At 49.5% G+C, this 20,358-nt stretch overlaps 1 protein-coding gene, 1 non-coding gene and 1 pseudogene across 2 annotated transcripts in view; 2 read left to right on the top strand and 1 right to left on the bottom strand.

The window, feature by feature from the left end:
• The window catches only part of LOC144116041 (cGMP-dependent protein kinase, isozyme 1-like), an 827,405-nt gene that overhangs the window by 760,002 nt on the left and 47,045 nt on the right, over positions 1-20,358 (bottom strand). The gene's annotated exons all lie outside the window — the stretch shown is intronic.
• Positions 1-20,358, top strand: part of LOC144116513 (uncharacterized) — a 70,902-nt pseudogene that overhangs the window by 37,625 nt on the left and 12,919 nt on the right.
• TRNAS-GGA (transfer RNA serine (anticodon GGA)) lies at positions 7,413-7,486 on the top strand. Its single transcript has one exon. It is a non-coding gene; the product is annotated as a tRNA-Ser (tRNA).

The raw sequence follows: 20,358 nt of genomic DNA, 5'->3' as shown, positions 1-20,358 counted from the left end.
ATATATATATATATATATATATATATATATATATATATATATATATATATATATATATATATATATATATATATATATATACATATATATAAACATCCTTATGTGCACCATGGTTTCGGTGACTGTTCGCTTCCTTCACACACACACACACACACACACACACACACACACACACACACACACACACACACACACACACACACACACACACACACACACACACACATATATATATATATATATATATATATATATATATATATATATATATATATATATATATACATATATATATTATTTGTAGTACCAATCAATTGGTTTAAAGAGAATTACTTATAAAGCAGCAGAAAAAACAACCATGCCGCCGGTGGGATCCCAACCCACGACCTCCGAATATCGCGTCCGCTGCTCTACCAACTGAGCTATATATATATATATATATATATATATATATATATATATATATATATATATATATATATATATATATATATATATATGTATATATATATACTTATTTCTTTAGAAAACTAATTGATTGGCACTAGATATTAAATAAAAAAACATTCCCCTATGCACCTTGATTTCGGTGACTGTTGGCTTCCTTAATAAGTTTGTCAAACGAGCCCGTCACTTCATTTGCCTTGTCTGCTAATAGCTTAACGGGGGTCTCGGTTCTGCAATCTTGATGCCATAGGTAGCATAAGAGGGCTCTCGCACAGTTTCCACCCTCGCCGTTAGATGACGTTCTACGTCACACTTTCGGTATTACAGGACGTGCTACGCCCACCGCTATGGACGAGGGTGGCGCTGGTGAACACTCTCAAGGTTAGCTAACACGCAAAACATAAATACCCACGAAAGCAGCAGATTGGACAGCCGTTGCCCTAGCTCAGGTGGTAAGACCACCGGACGCGATATTCGGTGGTCGTGGGTTCGGATCCCACCGGCGGCATGGTTGTTTCTTCTGCTGCTTGATAAGTAATTTTCTTTAAAAAAACTAATTGATTGCCACTAGATATTAAATAAAAAAACATTCCCCTATGCACCTTGATTTCGGTGACTGTTGGCTTCCTTAATATGTTTGTCAAACGAGCCCCTCACTTCATTTGCCTTGTCTTCTAATAGCTTAACGGGGGTCTCGGTTCTGGCAGTCTTGATGCCATAGGTAGCATAAGAGGGCTCTCGTATAGTGTCCGCCCCCGCGTTAGATGACGTTCTACGTCACACTTGCGGTATCACAGGACGTGCTACGTCCACCGCAATGGACGAGGGTGGCGCTCGTGAACACTCTCAAGGTTCGCTTACACGCAAAACATAAATACCCACGAAAGCAGCAGATTGGACAGTTGTCGCCGTAGCTCAGTTGGTAAGAGCACCGGACGCGATATTCGGAGGCCGTGGGTTCGGATCCCACCGGCGGCATAGTTGTTTTGTCTGCTGTTTTATAAGTAATTTTCTTTTAAAAAAACTAATTGATTGTCACTGGGTATTAAATAAAAAACATTCCCCTATGCACCTTGATTTCGGTGACTGTTGGCTTCCTTAATATGTTTGTCAAACGAGCCAATCACTTCATTTGCCTTCTCGGCTAATAGCTTAACGGGGGTGTCGGTTCTGGCAGTCTTGATGCCATCGGTAGCATAAGAGGGCTCTCGCACAGTGTCCGCCCTCGCGTTAGATGACGTTCTACGTCATATTGCCGCCAATATTTGCAGTGTTTGTTCGTTTTTCAAATCTGCCGCGACACCACCTTATCGCTTTGTTTGCGACGCAAGACGCGACTAGATTTATCTCGATTGATCGCAGCCAGGCAAAGCTGATTCTACGTTGTTCCGGAATGTTCTAGTAACTTTGCGCCCTTTATCTCGAATGTTCGCTATCAGCTTTAAATTGAGCACGGCCGACAGCGGCGGGCATTCTGTTCGACGACCGCCGAGCACGCTTGTCGCTTCGCCGCCGCCGAGTGATTCAGTCCATTTTGGGTGCAAGTCAGCCCAATAAACAGTTCTTTTAGAAGATCCTTTCGTCCGTCTTCATCGCTGCTTCAACTGCCGTCACCACTACGTGACATCTGGTGGAGGTGCGGGGTAACTTCCATGTTCCGGACGCCCCCTTCAAGTCGTGAACCCAGCCCTGAGCGCTTCACACCCGAGGACGAACCAGCAGCTCAGCGAGCCAGCCGACGTCTCCAGGGAGAGGAGCCTGAGTTCGGGAAACTGCCGGACCGCACCAGACAGCGAAAAGACGCTGCACCCGCGACGCCGCATGAAGAACCGACACTCGCTGCTCCGACGCCGCACACAATGAGAGCCTCGACCACGACGCAAGCTACCTTGAAATCGACGCCGCCACCCAGAGGAGCTTCGACCATACGCCCAACCCGTGACTCGCATACGCGACGAAGCCATGACCCGACGCCGAGAGCGACATGCAATGCAAGAGCCAGGACCTCCGACCTAGAAGTGACTATCGACGGCCGGAAAGTTACCGCTCTAGTCGACACAGGAGCCGATTACTCGGTGGTGAATGGAACATTCGCTGCGCAGCTCAGAAAAGTCACAACGGCTTGGGACGGCCCACAAATTCGCACCGCTGGGGGCCACCTCATTACGCCATCAGGACGATGCACAGCGCGAGTGACTGTCAAAGGACATACCTATCCTGCGACCTTTGTTGTGCTACCGAAATGCTCCCGCGAAGTGATCTTGGGTATGGATTTCCTTAATGAGCATCAGGCGATCATCGACCTGCGATCCAAGCTGATCACGCTTTCGACGGACGAAGCCATCGCTTCGATGAAAACTCGGGAAAATCACGTTGCCCTAAGTGTCCTGGAGGAAGAAGTGAGTGTCCCACCCCGTTCAAGCGTTATCGTGACCGTAGGCGCCACGAAAGCCATAAACACTGAAGCCATCATCGAGAGGAACATGCAGTTGCTACTATACCGAGGAATCAGCATCGCAAGAGGCATCGCACATTTCCGCAATGGCCAGGCCGAAGCACTGCTGACTAACTTTAGCGAAGAATACCGGCATATTAACAGAGGAACGACGATTGCTTTCTACGACGAAATATCTGACGTACGAGATTCCTTCGCCCTCTCCGACCCCTCCGCAGAAGAACCGCCTGACCAAGAGAACTCGCCCACTTTCGACATCAACCCAGCCCTGCACCGGAACAGACAAGACCAGATCCGCAATCTGCTTCAAAACTACAGTGAGTGCTTTTCGACATCGCCGAAGGTGCGACAGACGCCAATTGCCAAGCATCGCATTATAACGGATCAACACGTCCGACCTCTCCGTCAAAGCCCCTACCGTGTGTCTCCGCGAGAACGACAAGCCATCCGGGACCAAGTCGAAGAAATGCTTCGCGACGACGTCATCCAGCCTTCAAACAGCCCATGGGCGGCACCGGTTGTTCTAGTGAGAAAGAAAGACGGCGCACTTCGATTCTGCGTGGATTACCGCCGCTTGAACAACATAACAAAGAAGGACGTCTACCCCCTCCCCCGCATCGACGACACACTGGACCGCCTCTGCAACGCCAAATATTTCTCATCGATGGACCTCAAGAGCGGCTACTGGCAAATTGAGGTCGACGAAAGAGATCGCGAGAAGACAGCATTCATAACTCCGGATGGGCTGTTTGAGTTCAAGGTGATGCCATTTGGTCTCTGTTCCGCACCAGCGATGTTTCAGCGAGTAATGGATACAGTGCTGGCAGGCCTGAAGTGGCAGATTTGTCTGGTATATTTAGATGACGTCGTTGTCTTCGCCTCGAACTTTGAAGAGCACCTCAAGACTTCGAACAGTACTAGACGCAATCAAGTCGTCTGGCCTAACCTTGAAAGCAGAGAAATGCCACTTTGCCTACGAAGAGCTGCTGTTTCTAGGCCACATCGTTAGCAAGGAAGGAGTACGCCCAGACCCGCAGAAAACAGCCGCTATTGAACAGTTTCAACCGCCGGCCGATAAGAAAGCAGTGCGCAGATTTCTCGGACTATGCGCATATTACCGACGATTTGTGAAAAACTTTTCGCGCATCGCCGAGCCCCTGACCCAACTGACGAAGGCAGACGTGCCGTTTAAATGGGAAGCGCCGCAAGCAGAAGCCTTCAAGGAACTTCAGCGTCGTTTACAGTCCCCACCGATCCTTGCGCATTTTGATGAAAACGCCGATACTGAAGTTCATACCGACGCAAGCAGCGTGGGACTAGGCGCCGTTCTCGTTCAAAAAAGTTACGGGCTGGAGAAGGTCATCGCATACTCTAGCCGTTCCCTTTCTAAGGCCGAGGCTAACTATTCGACCACTGAGAAGGAGTGCCTTGCCATCATCTGGGCTACGTCGAAATTCCGCCCCTACCTCTACGGACGGACGTTCAAGGTGGTCAGCGACCACCACGCGCTCTGCTGGCTTGCCAATTTGAAGGATCCCTCTGGCCGACTCGCTCGATGGAGTCTGCGTCTCCAGGAGTTTGACGTCACCGTCGTTTACAAGTCCGGACGCAAGCACACTGACGCCGATTGCCTCTCACGAGCTCCTGTAGATGCACCGCCGCTGGACGACGATGAGGACGCCTTCCTGGGACCCATCAGCCCAAGCTCTTTTGCTCAGCAGCAACGCTCGGACCCCAACCTAAAAGGCCTCATCGAGTACCTGGAAGGCAAGATTTCTTCACCCCCCGCTTCATTCAAGCGAGGACTGTCTTCTTTCTGTGTGCAGAATGAGGTCCTTGTGAAGAACTTTACAGCGAACAAAACAGCCTACCTCCTTGTTGTACCTACTTGTCTCCGCGAAGAAGTTCTACAGGCTTCACACGACGAGCCGACAGCTGGACATCTCGGGTTTACTCGCACCCTCCGCCGCATTCAAGACAAGTATTACTGGCCCCGACTGTCTGCCGATGTCGCACACTATGTGAAAACATGCCGAGATTGTCAGCGACGAAAGACTCCTCCCACACGACCAGCAGGATTTCTGAACCCCATTGAACCTCCCTCAAGACCCTTTCAGTAGATTGGCATGGACTTGCTTGGCCCTTTTCCAACGTCAACATCTGGAAATAAGTGGATCATCATAGCGACCGACTACCTGACCCGCTACGCCGAGGCGAAAGCCCTACCGAACGGAACAGCAGCAGAAGCGGCCAAATTTTTCGTGGAGTGCATTCTTCTTCGACACGGCGCCCCCGATGTGCTCATCACGGACAGAGGAACAGCATTTACGGCGGAACTCACGCAAGCCATCCTGCGCTACAGCCAAACCAGCCACCGGAGGACAACTGCATATCATCCGCAGACCAACGGACTGACCGAGCGCCTGAACAAAACCATCGCCGATATGCTCGCTACGTATGTCGATGCCGAACATAAAACCTGGGATGTCATCCTGCCTTACGTCGTCTTCGCCTACAACACCGCAGTGCAGGAGACCACCCAGATGACGCCTTATAGGCTCGTCCATGGCAGGGATGCCACGACCACGCTAGACGCCATGCTGCCCAACGTTACAGAAGAAGAGAACGTTGACGTTGCCGCCTACCTTCAACGCGCAGAAGAAGCTCGAAGGCTTGCCCGATTACGGATCAAAGATCAGCAGCGGTCCGACGCCAGACGCTACAACCTACGAAGACGCAACGCGGAATACAAGCCAGGAGACCAAGTCTGGGTGTGGACGCCCATTCGCCGCCGTGGATTGAGTGAAAAGCTTTTGCGCCGCTATTTCGGCCCGTACAAGGTTCTTCGTCGGCTGGGTGAACTGGATTATGAAGTCATCCCTGACGCAATGACTGCATCCCAGCGACGCCGCGTACGACCAGAAGTTGTCCATGTAGTCCGTCTGAAGCCGTATTATGCTCGATAAAGGCCGCTGCATTTCCATGCTCTATTTTCGCAAGATCCGTTTTTTTCCCTTACTAGTCGCATTATTTGTTTTAATGCATCGGGTCGATGCTTCTTTGAGAGGGGAGTAATGCCGCCAATATTTGCAGTGTTTTTTCGTTTTTCAAATCTGCCGCGACACCACCTTATCGCTTTGTTTGCGACGCAAGACGCGACTAGATTTATCTCGATTGATCGCAGGCAGGCAAAGCTGATTCTACGTTGTTCCGGAATGTTCTAGTAACTTTGCGCCCTTTATCTCGAATGTTCGCTATCAGCTTTAAATTGAGCACGGCCGACAGCGGCGGGCATTCTGTTCGACGACCGCCGAGCACGCTTGTCGCTTCGCCGCCGCCGAGTGATTCAGTCCATTTTGGGTGCAAGTCAGCCCAATAAACAGTTCTTTTAGAAGATCCTTTCGTCCGTCTTCATCGCTGCTTCGACTGCCGTCACCACTACGTGACAATATTTGCGGTATCACAGGACGTGCTACATCCACCGCTATGGACGAGGGTGGCGCTGGTGAACACTCTCAAGGTTCGCTTACACGCAAAACATAAATATCCACAAAAGCAGCAGATTGGCCAGCCGTCGCCGTGGCTCAGTTCGTAAGAGCACCGGACGCGATATTCGGAGGCCGTGGGTTCGAATCCCACCGGCGCCATGGTTGTTATTTCAGCTGCTTTATAAGTAATTCCCTTAAAAAAACTGATTGGCACTAGATATTAAATAAAAAAAACATCCCCTATGCACCTTGATTTCGGTGACTGTTGGCTTCCTTAATATGTTTGCCAAACGGGCCCCTCACTTCATTTGCCTTGTCTGCTAATAGCTTAACGGGGGTCCCGGTTCTGGCGGTCTTGATGCCACAGGTAGCATAAGAGGCCTCTCGCACAGTTTCCGCCCTCGCCGTTAGATGACGTTCTACGTCACACTTGCGGTATTACAGGACGTGCTACGTCCACCGCTATGGACGAGGGTAGCGCTGGTGAACACTCTGAATGTTCGCTTACACGCAAAACATAAATACCCACGAAAGCAGCAGATTGGGCAGTTGTCGCCGTAGCTCAGTTGGTAAGAGCACCGGACGCGATATTCAGAGGTCGTGGGTTCGGATACCACCGGCGGCATGGTTGTTTTTTCTGCTGCTTTATAAGTAATTTTCTTTTAAAAACTAATTGATTGGCACTACATATTAAATATACAAAAACATTCCCCTATGCACCTTGATTTCGGTGACTGTTGGCTTCCTTAATATGTTTGTCAAACGAGCCCCTCACTTCATTTGCCTTGTCTGCTAATAGCTTAACGGGGGTCTCGGTTCTGGCAGTCTTGATGCCATAGGTAGCATAAGAGGGCTCTCGCACAGTTTCCGCCCTCGCGTTAGATGACGTTCTACGTCACACTTGCGGTATCACAGGACGTGCTACGTCCACCGCTATGGACGAGGGTGGCGCTGGTGAACACTTTCAAAGTTCGCTTCCACGCAAAACATAAATACCCACGAAAGCAGCAGATTGGACAGCCGTCGCCGTAGCTCAGTTAGTAAGAGCACCGGACGGGATATTCGGAGGTCGTGGGTTCGGATCCCACCGGCGGCATGGTTGTTTTTTCTGCTGCTTTATAAGTGATTTTCTTTTTAAAAAACTAAGTGATTGGCACTGTATATTAAAAAAACAAAACATTCCCCTATGCAAATTGATTTCGGTGACTGTAGGCTTCCTTAGTATGTTTGACAAACGAGCCCCTCACTTCTTTTGCCTTGTCTGCTAATAGCTTAAGGGGGGTCTCGGCTCTGGCAGTCTTGATGCCATAGGTAGCATAAGAGGGCTCTCGCACAGTTTCCGCCCTCGCCGTTAGATGACGTTCCACGTCACACTTGCGGTATTACAGGACGTGCTATGTCCACCGCTATGGACGAGGGTGGCGCTGGTGAACACTCTCAAGTTCGCTTACACGCAAAACATAAATACCCACGAAAGCAGCAGATTGGAGAGCCGTCGCCATTGCTCAGTTGGTAAGAGCGCCGGACGCGATATTCGGAGGTCGTGGGTTCGGATCCCACCGGCGCCATGGTTGTTTTTTCTGCTGCTTTATAAGTAATTTTCATTAAAAAAGTAATTGATTGGCACTAGATGTTAAAAAAACATTCCCCTATGCACCTTGATTTTGGACTGTTGGCTTCCTTAATATGTTTGTCAAACGAGCCCCTCACTTCATTTGCCTTGTCTGCTAATAGCTTAACGGGGGTCTCGGTTCTGGCAGTTTTGAGGCCATAGGTAGCATAAGAGGATTCTCGCAGTTTCCGCCCTCGCCGTTAGATGACGTTCTACGTCACACTTGCGGTATTACAGGACGTGCTACGTCCAGCGCTATGGACGAGGGTGGCGCTGGTGAACACTCTCAAGGTTCGCTTACACGCAAAACATACATTCCCACGAAAGCAGCAGATTGGACAGCCGTAGCTCAGCTGGTAAGAGCACCGGACGCGATATTCGGAGGTCGTGGGTTCGGATCGCACCGGCGGCATGGTTGTTTTTTCTGCTGCTTTATAAGTAATTTTCTTTTAAAAAAACTAATTGATTGGCACTAGATATTAAAAAAAACATTCACCATTGCACCTTGATTTCGGTGACTGTAGGCTTCCTTAATATGTTTGTCAAACGAGCCCGTCACTTTATTTGCCTTGCCTGCTAATAGCTTAACGGGGGTCTCGGTTCTGGCAGTCTTGATGCCATAGGTAGCATAAGAGGATTCTCGCAGAGTTTCCGCCCTCGCCGGTAGATGACGTTCTACGTCACACTTGCGGTATTACAGGACGTGCTACGTCCACCGCTATGGACGAGGGTGGCGCTGGTGAACACTCTCAAGGTTCGCTTACACGCAGAACATAAATACTCACGAAAGCAGCAGATCGGACAACCGTTGCCGTAGCTCAGTTGGTAAGAGCACCGGACGCGATATTCGGAGGTTGTGGACCGTCCTTCATCAGGGTTAAAGTTGAGTGAACACAGAGATCCGCGTATTTAGGTTTCGGGTTATGGGGTTTTAACGTCCCAAAGCCACTCAGGCTATGAGGGATGCCGTAGTGGAGGGCTACGGAAATTTCCACCACCTGGGGTTCTTTAACGTGCATTGGCTTCGCACATTACACGGGCCTCTAGCAGCCCGCAGTATGTACAGTACTGAATGTACAGGGAGCGGAGGAACTATTTTTTCTTTGAGGAGAAACACACGCCGGAGTAGAAGAAAAGGGTGCCGCCGTCAATTAAGGGGAAAAGAGCAGGGTTGTAAAACAAGCAAGTTAGAAAAAACACGGAACATAGATGTAACGAAGGCGGAGAGTGGGGAGTTTTATCAGAGAAGACGCAAGCAAGGAAGGGTTCCTTCGGCGGGAGCGGGAAGGTCGGACGCAAGGGAAGAAAATAATAAAAAGACAGAAGCAACGAACAAATAGAAAATAAACTGAAACAGAACACGCAGCGCTTATAGCAAGTGCCGCTCCCCAGCGGTGCAGGTGTGTTAACTATGACCGGTAGGCGCCTGTCTGCATTTAGAGGTTTGTAGCCGGTCAGCCGCTATCCATGCAGCGCGTCACAGGGTGAGCATGGATGCACTTACCCCATCGGAGAGGGTGGACGATGGCTGGCACCACCGAAAGAAGAGACCGCTTTCTGAGCCCTGTGCCAAGTACGCCAGCGTGCGCCTGACTTGTCAAATAGTGAGTTAAAATCCTGAACGTACATCGGTTAGCAAAGAGTGGTCATTTTGCGCTATCAAGGCAGATGCCGATCATCCGGGAACAGCTTGCGCGCACGCAGAGGCCTTTTCGTGAGAAGGGTGGTCCGACGGTGTTCAGCTTATAGGTGCACGAACTCAACCAGTGAGAGAGCACCCGGACATCCCCATTTTAGGTGAATGGCACTGCACAAAGAACACGCCACCAGCAGAACAAAGGAATCACAGAGAAGACGCAGAGTTAACACGCGAGCGCCCGGTCTCCGCGACTGCGTCCGTCGTGTAGATCGGTCTTGCTTGCCGTTGTTCATGTTATCGGCCTTCCAACAGAAATCGCTTACAACCGCTACGAGGAATTGGCCATGAATGGACCGATAACAAATTCGTGTTCTGAAAAGAAAGCTGACAGTATAGAAAGCAGAAAATTTGTGACAGAGGCAAGATATTGAATAAGGGCTGTAGCGGCATGGTCGTAGCATCGCCATGTCTAGTATGAGCTAGAGAGGGCGGAGAGCAGCGCAGTTGGATCACAGCAGCTTGGGGCTGAGCAAGGCACCAGGAACGCTCGGTTGACAACCAAGGCGGCTGTTTTCTCTAAGGCCTGGTTGACGATGTACGTTACGCAACGATAAGGTGATGGTACTATTTTAATGCTCGGTGCGCCGAATAGCCCGCATCATCATCTTTTGCAATATTGCCCGTTTTCTCGTTTATGCTATGCGGCACCGGCGCACAGCCTTATCACTTTGCCCGTGACAAAACATGTGACCACGTTTATCGCGAACAATCGCTGCCAGATGAAACCGATTCTACCTTGTTCGAGAGTGTTCTGATGACTTTGCATGCCGTGTCGCGAAAGTTCGTTGACAGCTTTAAAAGGGGATCCTGCGCTGCCAAGGTAGCACTGCAATTGTTACATTCGGTGACTCAAAACTGCTTTTGTCAGCCGCTTGGGCCGGTGCAAATGCGAGAACACTCTACGAAGAACGCCTGAGGAAATTGGATGATAACAGGTGTGCAGCTAAGGTATTTAAATACCTGTACAGAAAGAGCGTTGACACACAGTGGCGGAAACGAACTATAAAGCTGGCCAGTAAGTTTGCCAAAGACGAGGGAGGAGAAAGAAAGAGCATTAAACGACAGGTTAAAAACGTCGAAGGTAAAAATTGGATAGATTCAATGGAAAATAAGCATATTGTAGAACTATATCGATGCTGGAAAAGGCAGATCTGGAAGGAAACCTTTTATGATAACTCAAGAGGCAGTGCCCTCCTCTTTGAAGCTAGGTCAGGGTGTCTTAAAACGCGCAGCTACAGAAAAAAAATTTAACGAAGAAGACACATGTGCTGTGTGTGGTAAACCTGAAGAAACAATAGAAGACCTCATCCTAAAATGCGATGGTATCCATCCCGATGTCGATGCAGGCACAGTCACTCGTCTTGAGGATTTTGGGTTTAGAGATAACAATAGTCATGTAAATAAATCTGCGGTGGAAATTAGCAAAAAGCGATTGGAGGATTGGTGGCACAAAAGCAGAGAGGTGACATAAGTTTTAAAGTGTAGGAAGACGTTTTTTAAAGGAAATGGCGAATTGTATTAACAACTTACAGCAGAGTAAACAAAAATAAAGGAAAAAAAAACTGAGCATAGTGGCAACAACCACTGCCCCGTTTCAAAGGGGACGCTCCTACCATCCATCCATCCATCCATCCATCCGTCCGTCCGTCCGTCCGTCCGTCCGTCCGTCCGTCCGTCCGTCCGTCCGTCCGTCCGTCCGTCCGTCCGTCCATCCATCCATCCGTCCGTCCGTCCGTCCGTCCGTCCGTCCGTCCGTCCATCCATCCATCCATCCATCCATCCATCCATCCATCCATCCATCCATCCACTATGGTGCCTCGATGCCCGCTCGCCTCCGTTTCAGGGTGAGGACACTGCCCGCGACGGGAACATGTAGGGTAACACTCTCCCGTTCGGCTGCATAGAGCGCAATTCGGCGGCGGGCCGTTCGGAAGACAAAACTGCCACTACCGCGTGAAAATCCGCAAACCTGGTCTTCTAACAAGAAAGGGTGATCCCAGAGATGTTTCAAACAGTGAATCGGAGTTAGTGAAGCTTAAATATGTCATGTTTCGCAGCTCATCTGCTGAGAAATTCGGCGCCTTGCGAACATTCGTTACATTCTCACAGCGATTGTAACATTTCCAGCGCTATCTCTACACCCGGATACTCTACATCTCGATTGCATTTCCAACAGTCAGAATTGCTTATTTAGAGCTGGAGTTTCAAAATCGCCAAACACTGCCACTCGGGCAGTTCTAATGAGAATATCAAGCTTTCCTGTCAACGACAGTTTCGAGGATGTTTGGGCATTAACTTGCTCCTCTGTTGCTACTGCGACAAAGCAGTGGCAGTATATAAGAGATAAATATATGAAAAAATAACAACTGTCAGAAGATTTTGACATACACTGCTCACCTCGTGTTTGGGGTGCTGTTGAAACAGACCAGTGAACTGTGTAGGGGTCGGTAGCACAAAATGGTAGCACAAAATTGACTCACATTATTTGATAATTTGTCTTGCTTTCAAGAAATGTGTTAAACGGTCAGCTGTGTTAAATCTGCTACTGCGTCGTATTCTTTCGTGGTTTACAATTAACTAGTGCGGGTGTATGATTCACTTTGCACAAGAGCGTGATAGTCATAACCACTGCTTATTCGCCGTGAAATTTTGACTTCAGTTTTGGGAAGGTTCAAGGCAGTGCCAGCTCGTAGTGACCAGCCTGCCAATTTCAACAAAACCAAATTAAAAAATATATTTTGTGTGTCGCTACTCCAAGCCTCCGCACTTTTACCCATCCGAATACGGCGGACATTAAATGCACTGACCATAGGAGTCGGTGTTGCTGAGTGAAACACAGCACGTAAATATCAGAACAGCAAAAAATAATCCATTTATTTACAATAAACATGATATTGAATGTACACATTCCGCTCTGCGCTCTAAAACAAAAGGCAACTTGTATTCACTGAAGGCCTGCGGCTGCTACTGTTTTGCTTCCATAGGATCGATCAGGAAGTTCAGGTGTGTTCAGCCATCGTGCGAAAATACGAAGCCTAAGGGACACAAAACGGACAAGTTTCTGGAAAATTTGAGTGCTGTGTGCACGAAACTTGTGGGACGGCCACACTACTGATAATAATTTGTCTTAGTGTCTTCATTGGCTTTTTGACACGACTAATAAGCTTGTTTCACAAAAAATTTTTATTGTCCTTTCGCACTCCTCAACAATTTTCAGAATTTCTTTGCTTGCGTAAGTTAAATTTTTCCCACCTTGTACAAACTCTTTCAGCTGAACGAGTTTGTGCTGTTCCGGGCTGTTCCGAACTAGTTTGTCCGAGCTCTTCCGCGGGCAGCATGCGCATGCAGATCAAGCTATGTTCCACAGTAGACAAAATTGGCCTAACTAAGAATCCTGCTTTTCCTGCTACTATTCAGAGGGAAACTCTGACCATGTGCATAATTTTTATGCGGAACAAGCCTTTAGCAAACGAGAAGATATGAACGTATTGTTTCAGACATGTCCTCAGTTGTCCGACCCAGAAGAGTGTGGCGACGGATCGTTTGGAAAAGAAATTTCCTATTACTGCTTGGAATCCTTTACATATGGCGGAGTAATAAGACAAAGTCATCCCAGTTAATGTTGGACAAGCGGGTGCTAACCACGCAAAAAAATAGGTATGTTCGGCAGATCATCCTCCGCGCTGCTGGCATACCTGAGAAACTTGGGATCTAGTAAACAATTTTTACGTTATAACAGCAAATGTAGCATAATCCAACAGCATTCGGCGACCCTGATACTGTAAATTATGACTACGAAGGAGGCGCCAATAACCGCAGGCTCTTTTTCAGTGTAGCAGTGAGTGGGGAACGCAGCGGCCAGTCATAACTTTTCGATCGGCGGGCATTCGCAGCGACTGCATCATGTAAAAAAACATTCAAAACTGGCAGAACTTGCTGCCACGAGCGAAACAACCATGTAGCGTCAATTTCCAGTTTATTCGCATCATTGCAGTGGCCACGCAACCGCACAAAAACAACACCACATGCATAGCGCGCAGTATACGCGACCGGCGCGTGTGACCCAAAATGCCGCTGCGAGGGGGAAACGGCGGCGCGGGGTGCTACAAAGGGTGTCCTCACCCTGAAAGCGGAGGCGAGGCGAGCGGGCATCGAGGCACCCTAGAGAACACATTCTGCGCGATTAGATACCCGCGTTTGGCTGACAGCATTCATAGCCTAGCTTCTCTCGGCGTAGCCCAGATGGCTGACGCACGGCACGCGCGCCTTCGACAGAGCGCGGAGGCTCACGCCAATAAGCGCCTGAAGGTGGCGCGGAAAAGTACTAAGAGTACTACCCAAAACTGCTTGCTCATCTCGCTAGGCAGTTTGTTATGGTGCTGCAATCGGCACCGCAAACTTCAGCGCAAGTTGCCCATTGAGCGTGTCTGAGAACGGCGGACATTCTGCTCGAGGACCGCCGAGCGCGATTGTACCTATTGCCGCCACCGAGTCGTTCAGTTTTTGGTGGGTGCAGGTCGGCCCAATGAAATTTCTTTTAAGATACCTTTGCGAAGTCTTCCTAACTGCGGGACTGCCATCACCACTACGTAACAATATTGTTGAAGCAGTGCGCACTAATAGGTTTTGAGAACAATTCTCGCTCCTGCTGCAGAGGGTAGATAACAAAGAGAAGAAAACCTCAACTTCGAGTTCATCATACGGCTTAAACCTGCCGCCCGAATACATCGCCTTGAGAAACCGTGCAAATAGATGAACAAAGCGATCGAACTATAAACGCATCGCTGAAAAAATGCACGAGCTCAGAAACCTCGCGTTTCATCCGACTTACCGGTTTCAAGATACGCTCATCCATCACAGAAAAACATTCACGGAACATTCCGGTGGGACTTGCCGTTAGGACAAACAAGCAAGCAAAATAAGCGTGCGTAGTTCAAAACAATGAGACAGGCATCTAAAATTGATCTTAGGGCTTCAAAACAACACTACTCATAGCAAAAGAGAAATAGCATATTCAGGAAAACACAAAATCCGTCCGCCAAAGCGGAAATTACGCGAATCTTTGCTCGGAGCGCGCACAGCGGAGCGTGGGTGAAATGCACGACCGAGCGCGAGACCAAAAGCAGGACGAAAATTAGGAAGAAAAAAAAATAAGCTGGTATTTTTTCACGGCGTACGTATTGGCGAGCGCGCAGTCAAGCGGGGAAGGAGAAAAGAACACATCGAGCGCAAGGCGTACGTGTATCCGTTGCCGTGCGCTCGCGACGCCGCACCTCTCTCGCTTGCCCTTTTCGGCTGCTGGCGCCACGCGCAGTTACGCTCGTTAGCTCTCCATTTTCCTCGCTCTCACCAACGTCACTGGTTTTGTTTCTCACTCCCGCCCCTTTGTCTCTTGTGGCGGCAGCCCTGTGACCGCTGCTCTCGACCGAGCAGCCAATCCCACCGCCCTCCTCCAGACGCCGGTAGTGTTTCCTACTCGTCAGGACAACGACGGCAGGGGCTTCATTTAGTTTAGCGGCGCTGGGTATTTCGCGTGATTCTCCTTCGTGCAGCAGCCTCACCTTTTTCAAACATTTATTGGTGCTGTTTTCTGCGCCAACCCGGTTATTGATTCGGCGACTGCGCGTTGATGCTTTCATTTCCGGATTTGGTGCGCCCCACCGTCAGACGAAGGCAGCTCCGAGAAAATTCACTCTTAACCAAAGGAAGTGCTCGGCACATTTACGAACGCGTTTGAACGGCGCGCCCTTGTTTCGCTAGCGCACAGGCTGGATTCGGCAACAGACGAGGTTTGTAGGTTTTCGCCGCTGCCCATTTCGCCTCACTGACTTGGGCGCATACGCTGCCATCCTCGTTGCCCGACGTGGTGGCTGTGGCATTCTCTGCAGAGCCGAGGGTAGTGGGATCGAATGCCGGCGGCGGCTTCCGATCGCCAGTGCACTTTAACGAACCTCAGGTCCAGTACGGCGTCTCTCTTGAGACATGCGTAGCCGTTAAACTCCGCCTGCACTGCCCACAGCCTGTTTCCAAAAAAACCCTACCGCTTGCCGTGCCCTCCTGTACGGCAGATTGCGTCACACGAAGGCGAGGAGTACGAAGAACGGCCGACACCCAAGTAGTGGCTGTACAGCTAACGACGGTAACAAAAAAAAAGAAGACGAAATGGAGCAGAAAGGAACGTAAGGCACAACCTAGCCCGCACTCATTAATTCTTCAGTCTTTCCACACTGGGGAATGAGGGAACCATGAGGATCCCCAGGCAAGGTACCTACACATGGAAGCCATATTGGGCACTTAACTGCATCGAACGGCGGACATTTAGAAGCGAGGAGTGTGCACTGCGAGCCAAAACGGCCGCGCCTGGCATGCTCCATGCGTCGGCAACGTATGTGGGAAGAAAATTCAGTCGCAAAGAACGTGGCTGCAATCATCAGCGCGGTGTCCGCACACGCGTGTGCTCTGCTGATGGAGAGAAAGTACACGTGTCTTTCCGAGGACCGGTCGAAACCTCCGGTTATCTTTCGTAAAGCACCCGAAACATCGCCCTCTGTGACGGTGTAAGCGGGGCACATACTATGCTGCAACTGTCAAGTTCCTTATCGCTAACCGAAGAAAGTCCGGGAAGATCCCACTACGCCCTCGGGATTTGCACTACAGCCCTCCTTAGAAAGCTGCGTCAAGCATCACCCAGACCTCGGCGTGCTCTGACGACAGGGAACGCTGTTGGCCGTCGAGACTTGCAAATTAAGACACCGAGTGTCGTCGCGATTTTCGGCACAGTACATCGCACAACCGAGACTCAGACAGGGAAAGACGCTCCTCCCTGAAAACTAGAGAGGTTTTGCCCAGCCATAGAACCTGGCAGGGACTACGGCTAGGGTTCCAGTTGTCAAAGGAACCAGAAACAAGCGCGATCAATGCCTTAACGGGTATAGATAACTTGTGTGCGCGAAGAAAGAGCAGACCCGGCCTTCTTGGGCGGGCCCCCTGAAGGCCTGAGGCACCTGAAATCTGAGGAGGTAGCGGCAGCGCAGACCTGAGCTAACGGACGTAACGGCTATATGCTGTGTAAGTTTATGCTCCCAGTCCTCGCGCACAATCGGACGTGTTCATGTTGGGGACTTTCATAATTTTTTTCTTAACCAGAAGTTACATTCCAGAGGCTGTGGGGTTTTAACTAGGGGAGGTAAATACGTTCTCCCCGCTTAACCGCGGCTGAGACGGTTCAAAATCACCAGACCCCACCCATGATCGCGAGCACTACCGAGCACATGCTGACAACGACGGGCCTTGCTCTGAAAGGGACCTAATGAGCGATACTCTGGCTGACAAAAACAAGGCCTTTATTTGATACAACAATAACGCCAGCTAGCAACAAAATGCGCTAAGGAATCGAGGTCGTCCGACTCACCAGCAAGGTTACGAGCGAACGTTCGCCCACGCTGAGGCATGGGAGAAGCTCCCAGGCTGGACGGGATGAGCTAGAGGGAAAACGTCTCCACTAGTCCTCGCCTCGGTGGCGGAGAGCGGAGCGCCGCGCTGGCACGTTAGCGCGCGTCGAGTTCCCAAGCCGAAAGAGCCGTCTCCCGCGCGCGCAGTAATCGCGGCGTTCGTGGCGCTCGTGTCGCTGCCACTCCGGCGCCCTCCCTTGTTAGTTAAGGTAGCTAGAAAGAACACCGTAGAAAAGAAAACCATAAAGGGGACAAAGGGGACCAAATCCCCACACGACAAACGCACTCACTCCAATTAGAGGCGGAATGTAGGCGAGCAGCATGATTTAGTGCGGTGCTGTTCTGGAACCCTAGCAGGCCAAGCGTTCCATGGCATCTTTGCGGCGTGTGAAAGAGTGTTGGAATTGTGCTGAAGACAGTCGACGGTCAGGTGCAGTTAAGGTGACCCACCGCCGCCTAGGGTGCGCCGCGGAACTGACAGCCCAGCAACGTCGTTCATCGCTTGTTTTTCGTGGTGTTTCGGTTATCTCGCTCCGCTTTACTTCGCTCTAGAAGCACCTGATGACTCATAAGAATACAAATAAATCACTGAGCGACACGAGCACAATGTATTTACTCCGCAGTTTCAGCTCTTACACCCCAGTGGTAAATGTGTCGATGCTCTTTAAATGCCTTTAGGCGAGCTCCAGTCGAGTCGCGGTCGCATAAGACAACTGTGCAGGAATCAGAGCGACTGTATTATCACCATAAATGTGCACAGAAGTGACGACTAAACCACAGCGCATGGGGTAAGCACTGATCTCTCTAAACCGCGCATTTTGTTGCAATGGCATCATCGCTTCCCTGTTCTTCACTCTACTTGGAATTTTAATTGCCTCGTGTTCTGCTGTACTGGCGACTGAATATGCCACTCCCATTTACACCGAATCCTCTGCACAGACCCCTGGCTTAGCGGGACAGGTTCACAGCTACGCGACGGGTCCTCGTTTTCTGCTGACACAAAGATCATTTTGCCCTTTTGGCCTTCTGAAGCCACCTCGCGCTGGGCGCTTTAAAAGCACAAGTTTCGTCATCCAAGACGTAAAGCGCAGTAAGAACAGTCTGGTGGCCTGCTCGTACGAGGCATGAGATCGAACGCGGTGGCTCGCCTGGCCTTCAGTGCTAACGGCATGGATGTATCGATGGATACGGGTGAACCCTTTAAATCGGGCGGTGGCTCAAGCTACCTAGTCATGACTAATGAAATTTTACTCTTCTCTTGATTTTAGCCACCAATGAGATAACCTTCGCTTGGTTACTTCTACCCGCTTAAAATCTACTTTCCCTTAACTGTCCGTAAGCCCCAATGCCTTGGATAAATCAGCCCCGCTGCTTTCCACTGCAGGGTGAAGCCCTTTACAGAAAAGTATCAAGTGTTCAGCCGTTTCCTCCTCTTCTCCGCACGCAACGCACAACGTGTCTATCTCATCGTACCTGATTCTTATATGCCTTAGTCCGCAAAACTCCCGTCCTGGCCTCAAACAAAAAAGAGCTTCCGCTACAATTATCATAGATATTTTATTTGGCAATTTCCTGCTTAAAAATCCTGTATGCTCCCAGTGCTGATTTGGTCAGCATCCCTGTTTTCCGCAGAGCTCTTTCTGTTTCTTTAACTTTTTTTTTTAACTGACAATTGCTGATTTTCGTCCCTACTGCTGTCCAGACATTTCCTTGTATATTTTATAGTTAGCTTTCTCCGTTTCGTATCAACCTGCCTTATATGCAGGTATCTGAAAACTTTCCTAGCGCACTGCTTTTCCCCCATTTTTCTCAATCGCTCCTCAAATGCTATCTTACTGCTAGCTTCTCTGCTTTCGAACGACGCCATCCCATATCACCCTGTACCCCCTCATTTGGTGCATTGCCATATGCTCCCAAAGCTAGCCTCCCTACGCCACGTTGTTTAATTTGTAACCTTGCTTGAACATCTGGTCTCATGCACAGGACCGCATTACCGAAAGTCAGGATAGGAACCATCACCCCGTTCCAGATCCCTCTTACCACTTCATACCTATTGTAATTCCACAGTGCCCTATTTTTCTTGACAGGTGCATTCCTACTAGCTTTATTCATTACATATTTTTCATGCGCTTGTCATATACTCAGCACCGTTATTTATGCACACCCCAAGATACTTGTACTCATCCACTACTTCTAGCGTAACCTCATGTATTCTATGCTCGCCGACGTCATCATTAAATATCATGACTGCAGATTTTTCCTTACTAAATTTTAAACCAAATATATCTCCCTCTGTACCACATATGTCTATCAACTTCTGTAAATCTTCCTCGAGACAAAGCCTCCTGGAAAATGGTGGTTCATATGAGGCAGCGACACATTCCTACACGTGTTTCTTGTGCCAACAGGGAACACCACAGGAGCGTGCTTTGCATGTAAAGCGGGCGGCCGGTTTTCCTACGTGTAAAGGCGTGCTCTTCTATGGCCACGTCTCAAACACCCAAACGTAAGCAACTAGAGCAGAGAATGAATAGTCGATTGCCTGATAAAGTCAAGAATGCGCAAATAAGCTAGGACAACCTATGTTTCGATCCGAAAATAATGACGAAGGCATACATTTAATGCCGACGTCTTCCTTCTTCGCCCCTTTTCTCGGCACACAGCACATCTACTAATTTACGTGCAAAATATTATTTTAAACGCTGGCCTCCCACCAAGGCTTTACGCCGCAACGGCTGCACATGGCGCACAAACACGTAGGTCTAAGCAGTGTTTCGCTGCGCAGTTTTTTCAACATATGGCGGAAACCTGCTGTTCAAAATCTGTGCAAAGCTGATTGATGCTGAAAAATGTAGTTGTGCGGACAAGTATGACTGTTCGCGTGCCGCACTAAAAGGGAAAAATTATCGTTTGCGCTTGTCAGTCGCACCGATGTTGAAACCACCGCATACGTAACGCCCATTCGGTCAAATCCCGTTCCCCTGACTTGCACCAAACGCGCTCTTATCATGGCTGGCGCCCTCTTCAAAGCCTTCTTTCGCGTAATACGATCACATGCCGTGGGCCCTTTGATTCGCCGGCCGTTGTTCTCGTGCGGCGCCTTCCTGTAGTGTTGATGGTGCCACCGAAGTATTTAAGCCAACGTAAACGCTTCTCTGTTGTCGAGAAAAGAGGTTGGTTTTCGCGTATGCAAACAGCCTTGCGTC

The sequence above is a fragment of the Amblyomma americanum genome, chromosome 1 (genome assembly GCF_052857255.1).
Source record: "Amblyomma americanum isolate KBUSLIRL-KWMA chromosome 1, ASM5285725v1, whole genome shotgun sequence".
Taxonomy (NCBI): domain Eukaryota; kingdom Metazoa; phylum Arthropoda; class Arachnida; order Ixodida; family Ixodidae; genus Amblyomma; species Amblyomma americanum.
Note: the sequence above shows the minus strand (reverse complement) of the source record. Positions and strands in the feature narration are given on the sequence as shown.